This window comes from Anolis carolinensis, chromosome 1, assembly GCF_035594765.1.
Source record: "Anolis carolinensis isolate JA03-04 chromosome 1, rAnoCar3.1.pri, whole genome shotgun sequence".
Classification (NCBI taxonomy): domain Eukaryota; kingdom Metazoa; phylum Chordata; class Lepidosauria; order Squamata; family Dactyloidae; genus Anolis; species Anolis carolinensis.
In genome coordinates this window covers 253,432,730-253,452,893 of record NC_085841.1, presented here as the reverse complement: position 1 = coordinate 253,452,893, position 20,164 = coordinate 253,432,730, and the positions used below count along the sequence as shown (strand labels likewise).

Sequence of the window (20,164 nt, the reverse complement as noted above, 5' to 3'; positions counted from 1 at the left end):
AAGGCTGGTGAAACTTCTATAGTTTTGCTGGCTAAGCAACCTGTTTTTTGCTTACTAAGATTTCTCTTAAAAATAAGTTTGCTGTTGCTATTTTTTGTGGAATATATGGAATATGTATATATTGCTGCATGAATTGTCTTATCTGCGATTGTGTACTTGACTACTTTTACTCGTTTTAAAGTTGTGAGATTGATATTCAGATATTCAGGCAAAAAAGGTTGTGAACTTCAGATAATTATATCTTCAGCTTAAAATGTTGTTTGACAAATCTGAATAAAGAACAACAAATAACCTGATTAGACATGATGCATTATCAATGTTTATTTTTTTACATATGTAAACTTACAGTTAATATCTATATGGAGAAAAATATATGATACAATAACATCCATTTGAGCAAATAATATTAAATGATGGCCAGTCTCTCAATTAGTTTTATGGTATTTGGGTCCTTTCTTCCTTACAAAGCTGTTAGGTCCTATTTGAAGATTTTGATGGAGTGAGCTCTGGATTTTGAGTATGCAATTCAAATATCAAGAATGTCTTCTGACAAAGCAATTTTATGGTAGATCTGTATGTTTAGGGCTTAGTATACTTTCTTTCAGCTTCAGATAACTTTATCTGCTGGAATCTTCTGGTACAATGCAAAATTCATTGATTTGTTGATGATAACAAGCCATCCAGGATCTGAAACACCAAAGTGAACTGAAATGATTGCATTTCCATTCATGTTTAATGTTTCAGATGTAGCTTTTCTTTTTTTAAAAACAATTATTTATTTATTTATTTTAGGGCATACACATACACGACATTTACAATTACCACCATCACGAGAATTATTTTCTTTTACATATTAATCCTTTTTGAGAAAATCCTTATAGATTTAGATACTATATAACATTTGTATCCTATTTCTTATGGCCTGATCTCTGGACTTATTCATAATATAATTCTTGATCCAGTTCCATCTTTCCCCATCTTCTTCAACCTCTCGCATTCTGTTTTCATTATCTTTTGAATCATTTAATTTGAAATTATGGATTTAAAATTAAAAGAGCAGTAGCTTCTTCTTTTTTTACTAGACATTACTTTTTCCATTTTGAAAAAAAAGCAACATTTACTTCATCTGTTCAGAGACTATTATTCCAGGAGTCTTGGGGGTTTTCTGAATGAGCTTCAGACAACCAGCATTGATCTTTTTAGATATCAGTGATTTCCTTGAGTAGCAATCTAGGAACACCGTTCTTGTTTAATCTTTTTTTGATTGTTAAGTCTTGGTGGACATTCTTCATATGAGTCAAGTGAACATCATCTGTAAAACTTTTGCTCCCTTTAGGGGGGTGGAGGTGAAATTGGGCAAAGTTTGAGTGGACTGACTTGTAGTTTTGAACTTTTTTCAAATGGAAATTGTTTTGTAAATCTTTCTAAACTTTTCTAGTCTGAGGAGCAGTAACTACTGCACGTTTTGAAATCCTCAGGTTTATCTCTTGATTGTGACATGCCATGTTTCTACACATTTGTAAAGTGAAGAGCAAATTCACAGTTTCAGATCCTTTTATAAAACCGAGTCTCCCAATTTTACAACCTACTTAATTGCTGACATATTTGATTCAAATTGCTCCCTTTAATTGAACTGATACAACTGAGGATTCACCTACTTTTGTACCAGCCTTGACTCATAAGTTTATTGTATGTAATGCCTATTTTATTTTGATACTATATATTATTTTATTTTACAGGACACACAAATGGTTAATATAAACCCTACTGGATATTTAAAAATTCTGATTTTAATTGGAGTAAAACTACAGCATTTCCATAAACCTGTAGGCCTGGGTGCTTTGGGCCTATGGGTGCAATCTTTAGGCCTATACGCCTGAGCGTCCTTACACTACGCTCGGCTGCAGAGTCTGCAGCAGACCCTGCGAGGCCCTAGCGCATAGGCATAGGCCCAAAGTGCCATAAAGTGCCATAATGGGCCCCCCATAATGGGCTGAAAGAAAATGGATCTTTCCGCACTGAAGACAAAAGAACAAATATCTGCCTTCTCGATTTTGGGAGGCGCAAACAAAACAGATCGGAGCTCTCACCGAAAGCCGGGACACAAAATGAATCAAGGTTTGCCCCAAATGCACATGACTAAAAGGCACCCACTTCTCATATGGAAAATGATCTGTGAAAAGAGGCAACCTCACAAAAAGTGCAATGAATAAAGAAAGTGCTTCCAGTTTGCTTCCAAGCTCAATTTAATGTGCTGGTTTTGACCCACAAATCTCTAAATGACCTGGGGCCAAAATATGTGAAATACTGCCTCCTCTCATATGAGTCTGCCAGATATCTGAGATCTTCAGAAGAAGGGCTCTTGCATGTCCCAACACCACATACAGTTAAGATGAAATAAATACAACAGGGTTTTCTCTGTTGTGGTGCCTTATGTGTAGAACTCCCTACCCAAGAGGTTTAGGCTAGCCCCATCTCTTTTAAGCTTCTGGCAGGCTTAAAACAGTGCCATTCTTCATAGTGTTCACTGTTTTAAAACTGGATTCTGGGGTTGTTTCAGAGTGCTTTTAGGGGTCTAAAAGAGTATTTTAATGTGCATGTGTTTTTTTAAAAATAAATCTCTATTTTTTCATAGAGTCATAGAGCTGGAAACAACCACAAGGAACATCAGGATTAACTCCCTTCCATGCAGGAATATACTATCAATTTCACTGGGTTTATTTGTTCAGTTACCTTAAATAAATAAAGACAATTTTAAAAAGGATTTGTCTCAAGTTGCCTTAGGTCTCAATTTTGGTGTAAAGGCAGGGTATAAAAAAATGATAGGGAGTGGTGATGATGGTGGTGATGGAGGAGGAGGAGGCATGAACTTACTAGCACATCTTCTATATTGAACCTGAGGTATTGGAAGAACACATTGCCATGTGGAATGGCCATATTACCACTGTGATTTAAAAGCTGTCTGTAGTAATGAGCTCCACCTAACCTTTTGCCCCATTAGATTTCTACAAAGGAATCAATGTGGCCAAGGGTTAACTGCGGATCACACAGCCACACAATATGGCCCAAGCATTCACTTTCCCTTTACACTGTGGGGCAGGGGAGACAAAAGACTTGCCAAATCACACCTCGCTTGTTTTTTTAAGTAGTACATGTGGTTTAACTTTGCACCCACTTTCCTGCTGGAAGACCTACTATTAGCACCAAAAGACACCTGCATTTTATTATTCAGACACCTGACTGATAGAATGAAAGGGGTGGGTTTACTGATCACTAACAGAATTCTTCATCATCCAGTCTTGATTTTTGTAAAGGACATTTTGAACTTTTGTTTTTGTTTTGCTCTTTTCATTTATACACACCACTAATAATCGATGAAATCAACATTTGGAAAACTTTGATGAAGCAGTTTAAAGTCAAACCATCTCCCCTTGCTTGTATGTTTTAGGAACACCTGAAAATCTCATGCCTACCCCTTCAGACGGGGACATTTTTCTCATTCCACAGTAGCAAAAGAAGGACAGGATTTGACGTGGTCTACACATATGGCCATTAAGGGCACCGGGCTTTTCTCAAGGGTCACCGTCTGGATCAATTTCACGGTCTCAGCTGTCCAGATGATTTGCAGAGAACACCAGCCGAGTACAGCAACCTGCTGGGAATCATCATTGAAATTGGTTTTAAAAAGAAAAACTTTTGCACTTGCACAACTCTTTCTTGACAACACCTCCAGTTTTTTAAAAAAATATTTAATTGATAAATGACGTTTGTGTCTTTCCCCATTTTCCAATATATGTTTATATATAATGTGCAATATTAAGATAACAGAATGAAAGAGAATAGATTTCTAGAATGGCTGCTTTCAGTGTGATCTGAGCGTAAATATATGGCTTTATTCACATGGGATTCTCCAATGGTACAACATGTGTTGGCATATGAGCTCATTTTATCCTCCATTACATATCTGGGGATTAAATTGCATTGTTGGGCATTGCCATTTATTATCTTTACTCCTGCCTCATCTGTGTCTAATCTCACTTTCCATATGATATCCTTCATCATTAATCTCAGCTTGCCTCTATGCATTTCCTATATTTATATCTTTAAAGCCATGTTCCTTTCTCAAGTGCAAAAGTTTAGTATGAGCAGTCATTAGGGGCAGACTGATTAAAAAGGCCAGAAAATCCCAACTTTTGTTCCCGTTCTTTTTGTTTTGATTTTGTTTATTCCAGAATATTTTCTCTCAGCTCCAAGTACAACCAGAGACCTTTTCTACCCATTCCCCAGGTAGGTTAATTTTAACTCAGTACAAAACTGGAAAAAGCAGGAGCAAAATCTGAGACTCTTCCGTCAGACCAGATACACAAATAGATCGTTAGATCACTGCATTTTAGTTGTTCATTTCTATCAAGTTGACTTTATCAGATTGTGAATGAGAGGTGTCCATGGCACCTTGTTATCAACAATCCTGCTCAGACTGAACAAACGGATGGTTGTGGCTTTCTTGATTAAGATTTATCACTTTTCAGGTCCTGCAAAAATCTACTGAACTGTATGTATGTATGCCTTTAGGTGGTCTTATGACGACCCACATGCATTTCATATGTTTTTCTGAAGCAAGGAATACTCAGAGGTGACTCTGCCAATTCCTTCCTCTGAAATATAGCCTACAGCACCTGGTATTCATTGACAGTCTTCCATCCAAGTGCTAACCAGGACTGACCTTCCTTAGCTTCCAACATTATTCACAAAAATGAATGAAATCCCATACAATGAGAACAGGCATGGTGTACACATTTGTGTGATGGGTTCAAATCTCTGCACAGCCACTGAAAACCCCTTGGGCAATCTCTCAGCCTTAAAGTAAATCAATAGCAAGCTCCTTCTGAGCAAGTCTTGCTACACCACCACCCCAGGCATGATAGTGTTACCTTCGGGTTACTGTAAGCCACAGGTGCAGTTCTACACAGATATAATATCCTGGGACTGATCCAGAGTGTCAAACTCTAGATCAGCTGTCGGATGGTTCTTCCTGACAGCCCTCAAGTCATTATAGAGGCAGGAAAAATCCTAGCCATCCAATGGCACTGAACTTGATTTGGCAACATTGGATGGCCACCCTTACTCTCCCCCTCCTGTTTTCATTATAGCAGTAATCATCACTGGATGTGAAATGGCTGGTGGTCATCACTCATCGCCTGGAATGATGTTGGCCAGGGCACCAGAGTGACACAGGAGAGGCGAGAGAGAGAGAGAGAGAGAGAGAGAGAGAGAGAGAGAGAGAGAGAGAGAGAGAGAGAGAGAAAAGAATTGCTCCTTCTCCAATCACGCTTGTACCCCAGCCAATGTCACTCCAGGTCACCGCCATGATAACAATAGGAGGCAATGATAAGTGCTATCCCATCTTGTCTCTCTCTCACACACACACACACACACTCAAGCCTGGAAACATGTGATGGTAATGTAAACAGTTGGTTCCATCTCTGTTTACATGGTCGGAAATCACAGTTTGCTCCAGATTCTTGGAATACTTTGGAGCAGCTTGAAACTTCTGTTAATATGATTAATATGGTTTAAGACTACCTCAAGTGGCTATGGCCACCATCAATCTTAGTTATCTCTATATATCATGTAGCCCTCACATAGCTGTTTCACCACCAGCACAACCCTCAAGGTTGTGTTCATGTAGATTGCACCTGAAGACACACAATCTATAGCCAGTGGGACTAAATTGTAACAATAGCAAAGTAGGCCAAGTTTGGAATTGAGATTTAAAAAAAGAGGAAGGAGAAGGAACACTGCTTGGAAAAGAACATAATGGAAAAAAACAAAGTATGTTTCCAACAATTGACTAAAAAATCCAAAAGGATGAGCATTTTGACATGAAAATTAATCCAAAGCAATTCAAGCAGTTTTGGATCAGTTTTATCTCTATATTTTAGAGTGAAGTATTCAAAGTTGTGGACCTGGACCAGGCATGGGCAAACATGGGCGCTCCAAGTGATTTGGACTTCAACTCCCACAATTCTTAACTGCCTACCAGCTTTTAGGAACTATAAGAGTTGAAGTACAAAACATCTGGAGAGCCGAAGTTTGCCCATGCCTGACAAACATTACTTTCACTTTTTCTCTCATTTGGATGTTCTTTCCACCCCAATAGCTAGCTATTTCCAAAGGTACAGCCAGTATAAAAGTTGGAAAGAAATCTTGTGGTATTTTTAAGCCTAAATTATTGGGACATAAGCTTTCATGTACTATAGCTTGCTTTGGTCTTTATGCTTCTGATGAAGTGGGCTCTAGTCCTTGAAGGTTTATGGTCATTATTTTAAGCTTAAAATGTCATTATCTAATAAATTAACAGAAATGGTTGCCACTTTTATCACTAGTGTCCTTAGAGCTGCCACAATCCTGTGAAATGATGGTATCATGGATTGCAAGCTGGGTATATAAATCTTGTAGACTTGCATCCAAATTCCAGACATTTGGCTGGCTTTAAGAATATTGTTTTATTTCAGCCTTGGCTTATTTCCGCCTCTCAGATATCTAAAAATCACTGGCATCAACTCCATAGCAGTACTCTGAAAGTGAAGCCTTCAATGCAAACACACTCTGACACAATGGTACCTTTTTATACATGACAATAAGTGGGAATTTTGAATTTCCCAGTTCAGTGTATTGTAGGATGTTTTCCAGTTGGGATGCTCATCTGCATCACATCAGCTGTGACCATTTGTTGGGTGCTATGTGAGCAGTTCCAGATCCAGTGTCCGGAAACGTGGGAGCATCCCTCAGTTGCTGGATGCAGGCAGCTCGCCAGCAAATCTGTCACACAGCACTTTCATGCATGTGCAACTCCTGTCCCAGCAAGCAGAAGTGCATCCTATGAGTCCTTATTGCTCTCAGCAAGGTGAAAGGAGACGAAAATAGTATTTTGGGTAAACAAATGTTACAGGCACAGGTCATCTCTGGTTTGAGCACAGATGGGTGCAGAAAAGAATGGACAAAAGTTTATCTAGAACTTTTCCCTCCCCATTTCCCTTACCCTCTTCAATTAATGCTTGGCTACCTAAGCCTAAAAGAAAACTGGGTGCTATTCTGAAGTAGCTTCCACTTTATCCATTCAACATAAAATCTAGTCAAGCTCACTTTATATTACTCTAATATATGTTATAGAGAGAGCCCCCGCTGAGCTGCTGAACTTGCTAACCAAAAGGTTGTCGGTTCGAATCCCAGGAGCGGAGTGAGCTCCCGCTGTCAGCTCCAGCTTCTACCAACCTAGCAGTTCGAAAACATGCAAATGTGAGTAGATCAAAAGGTACCACTCTGGAGGGAAGGTAATAGGGCTCCATGTAGAGATGTCTACAGACAACGCTGGGACTTCAGCTTAGAAATTGAGATGAGCACCAACCCCCGGAGTCAAACACAACTAGACTTAATGTCAGGGGAAAACCTTTACCTTTACCTTTATGTTATAGAGGAAAATTCTCTAAGATGCATCATTGTTACCCTGGAAGAAAGGGAATTGTGGGTGACCAATATCTTGAATGTTAATCAAATTGTGGGCTTGACTAAACTCACTAACACATGTCCTTCATATTTATTCTAGAGTGCAGATACAAATATCCTCCTGACACCATACATAAATAAAGAGAAAACTATGGTGAAATACCAAAATCTCTTCTCAGCAAAGTCAGAGCCGTGAGGCTCTGAATAGTCCAAGCCAACCGTATGCAAACTTGTGAAATCAGCTTCTCTTACAGGACAGAAACATCTGTTCGAAGCCTTGTGTCACTCATAATTTACAAGTTTCATACTGTATGTGTTGGCTTTCACACTGTTTGGAGTCTCTGCCCCCTCCCCATTTAAAATGAAAGGGCCGCAATCTGTGAAATGCCGTTTCAGTTGTATACCTGTCAGAAAAGACTTTTTTGTGCTCCTAAAGCCTGACCATTTACAGACATGTCGCCTAAGCGGCTTAATGCAGGAAACGCAAGAGTGTGTACTGGAACTGGCCCCTTTATATCTAATCCTTTAGTGACACAGAGGCCTAGCTCCTGCCATTGAAATTCCCAGCTCACACTCAATGATGTGATTTGAGCACCATGGCACACTTCTCTAAGGCCCACAGCAGCAAACAGAGACAGCACAGATCATCAACTGTTTGAAATCAGCTACATTATGGAGTAAATTGGGAATCTGCTAACAAGAGGCAACTTAATTGCACTCCTTTTTAATTGATTTAAGTTGGAATGTGAGTATAAACAAAATACATAGATATGGAGGGCTGTGTGTATGTGTGTCTGAAACCAGACAGGCTTTTTTCTGTAAAATCTGGAGGACTTGAGAAAGTTATAGAAACAGTTAAAATTTGTGAATAATAAACTAACAAAAGGAAACTTTCTCTTCTACACAAAAAAGATCCCTCAGAGATATATTTATCCAAACATTCTGATTCATCAGCATTCAACTTAACAATAAATAATATGTTTAATTTGATTTTCTTGAGTTATCTTAGACAAGGGGCATTCAAAGGTGATTTTACCATCTGCACTCTCTGAAATACTGCCTACAGCTGTGGTGTTTGCTGGTAGTGTCCCATCCAAGTACTAATCAGAGCAAACCCTTATTAGCTTCCAAAAGCAGCGGGGATCTGGTGCCTTTACAATATTTATATCCAACATATGTCTACAAGATTAGTAGCATGCAATAAGCATATGCAAATTTTAATGAGTAACATGTTTTTGTCTACAGTTTTGGTTTTTCAAAAATACAAATGGAATATTTTTTTAAAATACATAAGCCAAAGCATATGAACCTGAGCAGACAGTATTAGATCGGTCTTTCATATAAAATCTTGAGCAGGGCCAGTTCACATGACCCCATGGAACATATTAAAATGCAAGCTGGGGTTTTTGCCGCTATTGGTGTGATCACAAATGTCCATCTCACTGTTTAGCCCACAGGGAATGCTTCTTACATCCCTAGAATTCCCAGAGATTCTATTCATTTTGACATTGTTGTGACATTGTTTCACAACACCATTGTGACATGGTGTTGCCATTGCACCATGGTACATGCCACTGCATTCTGCAAAGTTTGGATACATGGATAAATGGTTTAGGCTCTGCCTATCTTTGTGACCGCCGGGGAAGCCCTCCTCGCAGTCCTGCTGTCATCAACACAGTTGGTGGGGACAAGGGAGAGGGCCTTCTCGGTGGTGGCCCCCTGGCTTTGGAATGCCCTCCCCAGGGAGATTAGGCAGGCCCCCAACCTGTCCTCTTTCTGGAGAGACTTGCATGTATAGACAAGCCTTTGAGAATGTCTAGCCCAATGGTCCGCAATTATGATACAGCACAGCACTTTCATCCCATGCCCTTGTTCTGTAGCTACAACTTGCACTATCCCTTTCCCTTCTTCTTGTTTACAGTTGGCCATGTTTTTACAACAGTTGACACTATAGGTTATTGGGCACTTAGTTCAAATTGTTGTTTTATATACTACTAGTTTTATTTTGTATTGTACTGCGTGTTTATTTTATGCATTGTTTTAGGTACTTTGTGTCATATCTAAGCTGCCTCAAGTTCCTCCGGGGAGATGGAGGCAGGATTCAAAAATAAAGTTCTTATTATTATTATATATCATGAGATGTTCCTTTTTTTATCAAAATATTGCTCTCCAGCTTGGGGAAGTTACTTTTTGGACTACGTCTCCCATTTAGCAGGGCCGCTTTTCCAAACTCTGCTCTCTATCCATTTAGAAACCTGAAAAGCACTCAGGCAAGCAGAAATCACCTCATTCCTTTTATAGAGACTTTCTGCATCCAAGCACTACCATTACTAGAGCAACCAAAGGGGGAGGTGTTACAAGGAATCAACAACTGTGAAAATATATGTACGTATGGTTTTTATTTATTGCATTGTGTACTGAACATTTATATAAAGGTCAAACCATTTCTCCATACAGTTCAGTGCAGTAGGAATACAACTCAGCCCACAACTCTGCATGCAGCCACAGTCTTGCAGTAAATTATAGTGTAAAATCAACTCATTGTGGGCTGCAGGGTAAAGTGGTACACTGTAAGTGGACAAGCCAGACAAAGAGGAGAGTGTTATCTTCAGTGTCAAGTTCTATAAGCAGGGATCTTTTTGCTGTCAGACAAAATTGTGTTCTTCTGTCAAAACTTAAAGATGTTGAAGATGTCATTAGATGACTGTTTTCTTGTTTGTTTTCTGCTATTTTTTCCATTATGGGAAGAAAAATTAGAAATCTCTGCTAAAGAAATCTAGTGCCTTAGAAAACTGTAAATCCCAAATCCCAGCCATCATAGGTAAAGTGGAATCCTTGTGCTATAATTGTACAGTGTGAAAATGCCCAAGGAAATGTCACCACCCTTATCTTCCCAGGTGGCTTTAAAGACTCCACTGCAGAGGCTAAAGGACTTGTCCGAGGTGTTGAATCCTGTCCTCAGAATAGGTATGGACCCATGGAGAAAGCCAGAGTGAATTTACCACCCCACTTAAATATAAGCCATCAGCCACCACTTCCTGTCTTTCCCCGAGAACATTGATCTTGAAGTTTCTATTTCTAAAGTACAAATGTTTGATCATGTATTAAAATGTATTTTGAAATCTTTTCAATGGATGCACAGGTTTTTTTTTCCAATCAGAACTACAAAGTAAAAGTGGTCAATTGTGGTCCTCTTGATGTTATTGGACAGCAAATTCTGTAATCCATTGCCATTTCTAGAGGTCTACAATTACTTTCTGCTAGTGTTGTTCATTTGTATGCAATTGCTGTTTGTTTTGTGTAGTTTCATTTGTGTTGTCTCATTCTCATATTTGTGTCATGCTAACGAAAATTGGCTGCCTATACAACACAAATTTTTATCTCGCTAACAAAGAACATTAACATTTTCATGCCATTGGTGGCAATGGGAGGACTTCAGGGGCTCGCCCTCTGCTCAGATTTAGGGCTAGAGGGGTGAAATCGCCACACATTGAGGACATATCGATCCCTTTTAGCCCACCAACTTTTAAAACGTTTGTATTTTTCCCCGGATGAGGAAACTGCCAACTCTACACCTTGGAACAGAAGGGAAAGGTAGTTTTCCCAAGGGCTGATCCACATGTGCCTCCAAAAGGCTTAGGGAGAATGGCCAGATAGAGCCAATCTCCCTCTCAAAGGTCTACACGTGAGAAAAAAATACCCACAACCCAGAGGACGTGAACCTGTATGCTATAGCATGTGCAGTGTGCACTGAGCAGCGATGAAGGAAGGAAAGATTGAGGTAGTTCTGTAGGGCTGAGTGGGGATGAGAAAACTGACAACTCTACACCTTGGAACAGAAGGGAAAGATAGTTTTCCCAAGGGCCAAGCAAGCACTCCCTCCCCAGCCAAACCCACTTGATATTGTTATTAAAGTATTTTTAAAACAAACTCTCTCTGCAGCCAGCCACTGCCAGCCAGGCAGGCATAACTATTTGTTCTCCAATCCCTAGCAAGGCGAAGCAGAGAGCAGAGCAGTAAAATGAGGCAAGCAGCAGCTGCCCACCCAGCCAGTCCAACGCCCCCCCCCAAAAAAAAACCCAGCAAAACAACAGCACGAAGGAAACTAAGGAAAAAATTTTGCACGCACCTCTACTTTCTGCTAGTTTCAACTGTCAGTGTTCCATTGTCCATTAATAATTCCTCTGAAACAGAAAAAGTATAGTCTTGAACTCAATCTACATTAAAACATTATAGCAAACCCAGTATAAAAGCAGAATTGATCAAATGCAGTTTCATACATTGATTAGGATAATATTGACACAATGGTGATATGTGGTAAGAATAATATGGAGGCATTGCACTTCCTAGGAAATGTGAATAGGATTGATGGAAAGATTTTGTTGATAATATTTTCTATTACAATCATATTCCAGGTTGGTTTGTAAGGAATAAAGGTTAAATGTTAATACACAAAAACTTAGATTCATCATGGTGTTGTGGCTTGAATATTTTACCAAGACACCAAGCAATCAGTGTTTTAATCACCAGTCAGCCCCAGAAATGCACTGGATGACTTTGGCCAAGTCATATTCTCTGAGCCTAAGAGGAAAGCAATGCCAAATCTCCTCTGAATAAATCTTGCCAAGAAAACCACAAGCTAGAGTCAGCATGGAACAGAGTTGACTTGAATGCACATAACAACAGCAACAATAAACAAGTCAAAATAAATAGCATAGATGAATGTTAGAATTTTTTGGATTAATGCCCAAGCCATAATACCACCAGGCCCAGAAGGGTCAGGTTTTAACAGCTGTGTTTGTTTGTTTGTTCATAGTATTTACAGTTGGAAAGAGCCTTAGAGAGCCTGCATGTTGGAATGCAGAACTGCAATGCATAGCATCTGACACATCCATCAGGAACAATGTTACTCGAACCCATAATCTAACAGCTACTGTGCTACGCCCTTGCATGACAAAGCTATATCCCAAACATTGTGGCAAGAGTCCCAGGGGAAAGGCAGAGGAAGGGAGGAAGGAAGGAGCCCATGATCATTACATTTGTTTTGTTTAGTAGCAATTCTTATCTTTAGGGTGCATTCTCACATATTGAGTACCTGGCCTTCCAAGTCCCAAGACTAGCTTTGCATATAGTAGGTTACTAGGACTTAGAGTGATTGTAAGGTGGCCCATTTAGTAGAGAGTGCTATAAGATGCATTCTATTTGAAAGCATTACCATAACAAATATTTTGCACTGGCTCAATTATTTCCTGAAAGTGGCTTACCAATTGGCATTGGCAAGTTATAGTTTGTTGCTGGGTTCACACTGGTGAGAATTTAACCCTCTTCCCTCAGCACCTACTCCCTTGACCTAATCCCTAACTACATTCTGAGAGTTAACATCTTTTGCCAGGTGGAGAAAAGACAGACCAAAGAAAATTGTGGGGACGAAGTAGGAGATAGAGAAGAAAGAGGCTCTTAAAGAAATTGTGGAGGAAATAGAAGTTTGTGGAACATATGGCTGGAAGAGACAGGATTGGTATCTTTTTCAGCAAATGATTGATGCTAAAGAGGCCAGGGAGACTTCAAACTCTATCCCACAGGCAGAAGGAAAGGGGGGAAAGCAGAGGAAAGTAGAGGAAAGCATCTTATAGAATGGGAACTCAACTAACCCCAGCAAGATCTGTCTTCAGGGATGACCAGCTATCCCACAATGTTTCCTTGTCTCCTTCCAGTTGTCCTCTGCTTCCCACTATTTTCTTCAATCAGGAGTCCTCTCTCCATCTTCACATGCTGGCAAGACGCATTTCCATGCACAGCCACCAGAAATGGTTCAGCCAGATGAAGATGAGGGGACTGGGGTTTTAAGGCCCAGGAGAATGCTGGAACCAGATCCAGATGAGGGGGAAGAAAAGAAAGGAGTTTTAGAGCAACATGCAGTCTCTGAGACAGAGTGTGAAAGTAGAATTGTTTTGGAATCCAACAGGCAAGGAGAGGACCTTTCACCCACAAGGAGTTTAGCAACCCACGAAAACATTAGCTCATCTGAGGGAGCAGCTGGCTTAGACAGAGATACCAGGCTGCTTCTGAGTGGGCAGAGATTCAGGTGCAGGAAATAGGAAGGAATCAGTGAGAAAGAGAGGCAGAAGCAGGCCCTTCAAGGTCAAAGAAATGTGTTCATGATTTGCAGCCCTTAAGTTAGATAGATAAAGCAACATCGCTATCCATGTGAAGAACTCCTGTCTTATTCCCAGTTCAAGCTCTAGTTCAAGACTCAAGATTCATGTCATGTTTTGATGCTGGTTTTATGGAAATACAGTACCTTTGGATTCATGCTCATGTTTTGCTCCTTGTTTTATGGATTAACTTTGGGATTCATGTTCATGTTTTAAGCCTTGTTTCCTGGATTTACTCTTATGTTGGATTCTGGGGATTCCTGTTCTTTTCATTGAAACAGCTTTGATATTTTGCTGCTAAATTCGTAAATACGGTAATTACTACCTAACATTACTGCATATTGAACTACCTTTTCTGTCAAATTTGTTGTATAACATGATGTTTTGGTGCTTAATTTGTAAAATCATAACCTAATTTGATGTTTAATTGGCTTCTCCTTAATCTCTCCTTGTTATCCAACATATTCGCTTATCCACTAGGCTTGATCGATCCACGAAAAATTTGATTCTAAACTCGTTGCAAAAGTAGAGGGGGGCAGCGTTTCGTTTTTGAAGGTATTTCTGAATTTTGCCCCCAAAAAATTTCAAAATTAATGAAAATTCGTTATTTTCTAAATTAATTCGTTAATGGCGGACACGCATGCGCAATTCCCAAAAACAGCACAGAGGGAGAGGACTTTACAGGACTCTCCCACCCTCATTTTTTGAGTTATCTTCTTCAAACTTGGTACAGTGGGAGAACACATTTAACACTGATAGCTCACCAAAATTTGGAATGTTTCCCTTATCCTCTGATTTTTGGCGAATTTTCATAGCTTTTATAATAAACCATTTTTTAATAATTGCAGAAATCTGTTCCTGGTTTGAAAGTCTTATTTCCTGTTAAATTGGGTTGTCTTTACTGTGAAAGTCATTGTTCTACTTCAGAAACTTTGTTTTTGTGGCTGAAACTTTGTTAAATTGGTGTGTGTGTGATATATATTGTGTATATATATATATATAGTCCCTGCATATGTGTGTGTGTGTTTGTGTGTGTGTGTGTATAGGTAAAGGTAAAGGTATCCCTTGACGTTAAGTTCAGTCATGTCTGACTCTGGGGGTTGGTGCTCATCTCCATTTCTAAGCCCAAGAGCCAGTGTTGTCCATAGACACCTCCAAGGTCATGTGGCCGGCATGACTACATGGAGTGCCATTACCTTCCCGCCAGAGCGGTACCTATTGATCTACTCACATTGGCATGTTTTCAAGCTGCTAGGTTGGCAGAAGCTGGAGCTAACAGCGGGCACTCACTCTGCTCCCGGGATTTGAACCTGGGACCTTTCGGTCTGCAAGTTCAGCAGCTCAGTGCTTTAACACACTTCGCCATCGGGGCTCATGTATATAATATATATATAATATACATACACATACACACAATGTGGAGAATATGTGGAAAGGTAGATAGATAGATAAGTTGGGAGCCACAGCGAAGGCACCTTCCTGGGAGCAAGGTCTAATAATAATAATAATAATAATAATAATAATAATAATAATAATAATAATAAATCCCTTACAATATCCAAGATGGGTACCATTATTGGCAGAGAAAGCCAAGCTGTAGGAGTTGAAATCCAATCATTTATCCTCCCTATAGAATCAATTTTATATGCATTTTTAGCTACAGAAAAGCTAAAATCAGGACAGTAAAAGAACAACACCCAGAAAATGGGAATTCCAGACAGGAAACAATCAGGGCCAGCTAATACCTCCCAACAAAGGATTCCCCCAGGTAGGAAGCAGCCAGGCTCTGAAGCTGCAAGGCTATTCAATGCTAATCAAGGTGACCAATTGCAACATTCACACTTGCCTCCCACAGACAAGAGTTCTTTCTCCCACCCTGGACCTTCCACAGATATATAAACCCCACTTGCCTAGCTTCGCACAGACGTCAAAACCTCACCACCGGGCCCCTCTCTGTCTCTCTCGGTCTCTCCATTTCCGGCTCCATCCGCCGCCTTCCCGCCTCACAGAGAGACACCAGGCCTGAGCTGAGGCGAGGCGGCGGCGGCGGCCATTTCCCCCCTCCGTCTTCCTCCTCCTCCTCGGCCTCCTTGCCCCTCGCCCCCTCCCATTGGCTGAGCCCGTGACGCCCCTTTTGCTGAGGGGCAAAAGGAAAGGGCCTGAATGGTGGGAGTTTGGGTGATTTGCAAAAGCTTTTTTTTCCTAACGAAAAAAACAACGAAATAAGAAAAAACGGCCTCTCGCGATTCGAAACCGCGATATCCAGACGTGTGGACAATCAAGGCCGTATATTGCTTCAAAACAAACGAAAATAACGAATTAATAACGGGTAACGGGGAAATCGAATTATTTGAGCAAGCCTATTATCCACCATTCTGCTGGCCCATTTATGTTGGATAAGTGAGACTCTACTGTACCAGTATGGTCTGGCTTATTCCGTGTGTGACTTGCTTCCTGTATTAACTCTTGGATTTTACCCTTTCAATTTCTTATGGTGTCCCCCCCCCCTTTTTATATGTATTTTTATCATTAAACTGTTTTACTATCACATTTGGATTCTTGGTGGGTGCTATGAGCAAGGTGAACTCCTGCTGAGGGGCAACAACTGCATCATGGGATGGCCTCCGTTTTGCCAGCATATGAAGATGATAAGTAAACAGAATGGAATATTATAGTGGGATAAGGTCATTGGTATCATATATGATTGATCCCTCTTTCCACCTTCAAAATTGGCTGGGCTGGCAAAATATCACAGAGTCCTGGATCAAAACCTCAGAAAATTGGGAAGGGGAGGTATTTAATTTTTGTGTGGAAGGAGGATAGCAGTAAAAAGGGTTGGACTGCCTCTCTAGCAATCTCTTTTCTTCTGTGTCAGTCTGGATGGTATCCTTAAAATGTATAGAAAAAATAGAAAAGGGAAGAGAATGGCTACATTTTCAGTGAACCAGCTTGAATGAAACTAACTTTCATTAATTGTAAACATACTGTTGTTGTTCAGAATAGATATCCCTGAAACCTGTATTTAATTAAAAATATTAGCTATGCCCAGATGGTAGGTCCACTTTCTAATCCCAACATGTATTTGACCAAAGAACTTGCATTCTTCTGTGGTTGCTGAGATAACTACAAGGTATGCAGGATACTACACTTTGTACTACATATCAGAGACCTGTAGCACTCCCAATTTTTTTAGGTAACCAAAAAGGAAATATTTTAGTTACTCTTGAGAAATGGAAAATGAAAAGTGACTTTTTAAACAATGGTAACAAATTGCATGGGAGAGAGACTCTGGATTATAAAGGTACCCATTTACTGTTTCAAAGTAACTTCTCAGTCTCTGTGTTTTAATTCATGTGAGAAAAAAAGCCACATGACTTACTATGTAAGGGAGACATTCAGTCTCTCTCTCTCTGTCTTTCTCTCATGAGTTGCTGAGAGCTGATTAATATAATTTATTTAGACTCCCTAAGGCTTGATAATGTTGCACAAAAATATCTATTAAGAAAAAATCTTAAATGATGAATTAAGACCTTAAATTCTGTCATGGATTAAAATTAAGAGATAAAGACCACACTCACACACACACAAACACACACACACACACACTGAATAAATGACCAGCTTGCTGTATGAAATAGCAACATAATGGAGTGCCCAATGGAATAAACGCTATGGCTGAATGTATTAATCAATTTGCAGGAGGATAAAAATTAGTGAAAACTAGTTTCCATATTCTTGGGAAACACGTAGTGAAATCAGAACATGAGATAGTATACTGGCAGTTTGAATTCTGTTTCCTATAAAGTAATTCACTTTTGAAAGTGCACATTAAATTACTCTTGCACAGTGATTGGAGGTGAATTAGTTGTAAACTTCTCCGATCTTGGTGTCATTGTGGACAAGCAGCTCAATGAAGACATATCTTCAGATTCAATAGAGAGAGGCAGTCAAGACTGTAAATTAGATGTTAGGCTACATGAAGAGGGGAATGGATATAGTGCAGAAAATATGATTCCATTATACAAATCAATGGGGCAAAGTCTTTTCAAAAGCTGGATTTAATTTGGTCACCTAATATAGAAAGAAAAAGTCACAGCAGAAATACTAATGAGAAAAGGAGACAAATTTTAAGAAGCAAGAGAGCAACATTTGGCTGGCTGCATCTATGGAAAGAAGGCTTTGTTTTGAAAGGAAAGCAGTATGTTAGTATTAATGAAGTAAGCCTGCTTATTACGTGAACTAATTCAACGCAGGTTCAGTCATATGCAAAGAGCTTCACCAACCATGGAATATCACAGGAGGACCTAGCAATGCATCAAAGTAGTGTTCTTTCTAGATCTGAAGCAGGATTCTATGGTTAAGTTTTGCCATAAGTTGACCATAGAATTGCACTGGAGGCTTAGAGTTTTCTAGGCATCACATGATTTTCTGGTATGCTTTGGCTGGAAGCCCACGACATACGGCAACTAATTTCAGGTTTTCAGATTATATAAACAAATCACATTGCAAGTCTTACAACAGATCCCTGGTGTACTACGTGGGCCTACTGTATTTATAAATATCAATGAAGTTTGGATAGTGTTGGTGCCAATAATAATTACCCTTACTAATTACATAATGGTTTGTTAATATGAGTCTTTGCCCAAATTATTTATCATTACAATGGCATTTTGGATGTGCAATCTGCTTTAGTATCCTCACAGTATTTTCCATGACATTTTAGAGATATAATTTATTTGAGATGAGTGCACTAATTTGACAGTGTAGATCAGGCATGGGCAAACTTTGGCCCTCCAGGTGTTTTGGACTTCAACTTCCTCAATTCCTTACAGCCTACTGGCTGCTAGGAATTGTGGGAGTTGAAGTCCAAAACACCTGGAGGATGAAGTTTGCCCATGCCTGGTGTAGATGCACCCCCTGCCCCATGCATGTGAGCTGCTGCGGTCAGCCAAGGGTCAGGAAGACACACTTCTGCTCTTGATTGAGGTTCTGCCTGAAGGTAATCACTTCATTCTGCTTCTTTACCTGTTTCACTCTGCCTGTAGCACAATGTCCTCTAAGGAGGAGATGCCTTCATCCATCCTGTCAAATCAGGCTATTTCACTGCTGCAATCATTAGTGTGAGTTTCGCTCTGAAAGGAAAGGCTCAATTACAAAAAAAGCGATTCATATGGCAAACAGAAAATTTAATGGCAGGGTGCTATGTATTAATTATTCTTCATATTTTTATGTTTTTAAACGAACAGTTGTTTAATTGTTTTCGTCTTTACAAATAATTATTTTTTAGCTGTGCTCAGCTTTTAATTGCTTGTATGCCACCTTGGATCCTGAACTAGGAGAAAGATGGGCTATTAATTAAATTAAAGAATTCAGACAGACCATGAGCAGAATTGTTTCTGGTTATTACAAAATAAAATTAATTTACTATGTTTGATGGAGTTTGTTTTATGAAGTTGCAGTCTGTGAAATAGGCAGCACAACTTTAATGAAGATGTGATGGCTATAGGTGTTAGGATAAGGCACAGACCTCTTCTGTTATCAGAAATCCCCATCTGTCAACAGAGATGCTCTACTGGTGGCAGAATCCTCTGCCTCTGGCTGATCTCAAAAGGTCTGCTGACAACTTAGTCTGCCAGTAGAACAGCTCTGCTGACTAATGTCTTGTTAGAGTTAATTATTTTTGCTTGGGTATACTTATTAATTACTAGCTTGTATCCTTGCTACCTTCCTGTTAGTCCACTTTTACCACACCCGCTGTCTTTGGGTATTGCTCTAACCTGCAGCCATTATTTTCTTCTTCTCTTTCTTCCCTCCATTAAGGTGTGCATAAGTAGTTAGTAAATAAAGCTAATGTATAACTTTTAAAAAGAAGATTAAGCTGGTTTCCTTTTCTACCAGATGCAGTGAGTAGGCGGTCATCAGATTAGTTGTTGTTCGGCTTCTTTTGATTGTTTTGTATGAGAGATCCACTACTATCTTTCACATTTTCCAATAGATCTGCTGGCAGAAAAAAAATAGGGGTGCATCTATACTGCAAAATTAATAATTAGCCTTCTCTTCCAGAGAGCTGGTGACTTGCCAAACTATGACCCTCACAATTCCTTAGCATTAAGCCATGGCCGTTAAAGTGGTGTCAAACTGAATTAATTCTTCTGTGTAGATCCAGCCCAAGAAAGGGATTATGAAAGAACAATGTGAGGGGAAAGCTGAGGTACAACTGCAATGTCAACATAATAATAATAATAATAATAATAATAATAATAATAATAATAATAATAATAATAATACTTTATTTATATACCGCCCTATCTCCCGGATGGGACTCAGGGCGGTTTCCAATCATAAAAACAACACAAACATTACATAGCAAACATAATAACACATTATTAAGCAAAGTAAAAATACAATTATAGAAATAAATAACACTTACATGACCTGATCAACGGGACGGGAACCATAAACCCAATATATTAAAATGTATCATTTTAAGTTAGAGAAATTTT

At 39.5% G+C, this 20,164-nt stretch overlaps 1 long non-coding RNA gene across 2 annotated transcripts in view; it reads right to left on the bottom strand.

The window, feature by feature from the left end:
- LOC103278713 (uncharacterized) overlaps positions 1-14,132 on the bottom strand; it is a 110,606-nt gene extending 96,474 nt beyond the window's left edge. Inside the window, exons 1-3 of one of the 2 annotated variants that reach the window (XR_506278.3) lie at positions 13,158-14,132; positions 11,636-11,690; positions 316-3,652 (exon numbers count right to left, since the gene is read on the bottom strand). This is a non-coding gene — a long non-coding RNA (uncharacterized LOC103278713). Of the gene's footprint in view, positions 1-315; positions 3,653-11,635; positions 11,691-13,157 lie in introns of those variants that run through there. The other variant, XR_010001862.1, reaches the window with a different exon arrangement.
- Positions 14,133-20,164: the final 6,032 nt, after the last annotated feature.